The sequence below is a fragment of the Cynoglossus semilaevis genome, chromosome 2 (assembly GCF_000523025.1).
Source record: "Cynoglossus semilaevis isolate Cse_v1.0 chromosome 2, Cse_v1.0, whole genome shotgun sequence".
NCBI lineage: Eukaryota > Metazoa > Chordata > Actinopteri > Pleuronectiformes > Cynoglossidae > Cynoglossus > Cynoglossus semilaevis.
The window spans coordinates 1,267,775-1,268,219 of NC_024308.1; positions in this window are offsets into that span (position 1 = coordinate 1,267,775).

The following is a 445-nucleotide window of genomic DNA, read 5'->3' on the forward strand; positions in this document are numbered from 1 at the left end:
TCAGAGTGTGGAGCATGCAGTGGAGCTCAGCTCCTCAGGAACATGCGTTACATTAAAGGTCAGTTCACCTGAGAAGGTTCAGTAAAAGATCTACAAAAAAACCTCACCCCTCATCAGTCTGTCTCACCTCCACCTCAGGTCATTCTATTTCTATTTCATCTTTTTCTGCCTCAGTTCAACTCTTCCCTCACTGGAACATTGTAGCAGAAAAAAAAACAAAAAAACACGACCAAACCCAGATATTTCCAATCATCAACTGTTTGTTAGAATCATGAACCGTTTGATAAACGTGAAGGTTGTTTTTGGTAAATCTCCTCATAAATGACATCATTCTGTCTCTGCAGTGACGTCCACTGAGATGAGCAGGAAAAAAAACAAAATAAAACCTCGAATGTTACAGTTCTCTCACAGTTACATTTGATTTGAAGACAGAGACAGACGTCGG